The sequence below is a fragment of the Gekko japonicus genome, unplaced genomic scaffold (genome assembly GCF_001447785.1).
Source record: "Gekko japonicus isolate JY-2015 unplaced genomic scaffold, Gekko_japonicus_V1.1 scaffold992, whole genome shotgun sequence".
NCBI classification, from domain to species: Eukaryota; Metazoa; Chordata; class Lepidosauria; order Squamata; family Gekkonidae; genus Gekko; species Gekko japonicus.
Window position 1 is genome coordinate 252,291 of NW_015173704.1, and position 371 is coordinate 252,661.

The following is a 371-nucleotide window of genomic DNA, read 5'->3' on the forward strand; positions in this document are numbered from 1 at the left end:
AGTGAAGGGTGTTGTATAAATCCAGTCTCCTCCTCCTCTGCTTCTTCTTGGCAGTTCTGGAAAGAGCTCTCTCAGCCCCGCCTACCTCCCAGGGTGTGTCTGTTGTGGGGAGGGGAAGGGAAAGGAGTTTGTAAGCCGCTCTGGGACTCCGAGTGAAGGGCGGGGTATAAATCCAATCTCCTCCTCCTCCTCCTCCTTCTCTCTCTCTCTCCCTCTCATTTTCTGCGATCAATAACAGCCCCATTGCTCAGCTCAGCCTAAAAATACAACTGCTAAACATCCAGACTTGGGAAGGCCGCATTTCCCTGTTTACCTATGCTGAGGCCCAGACAAAGGAATTGCCTCCCTGGATGAGACCCAAAGCCCATCTA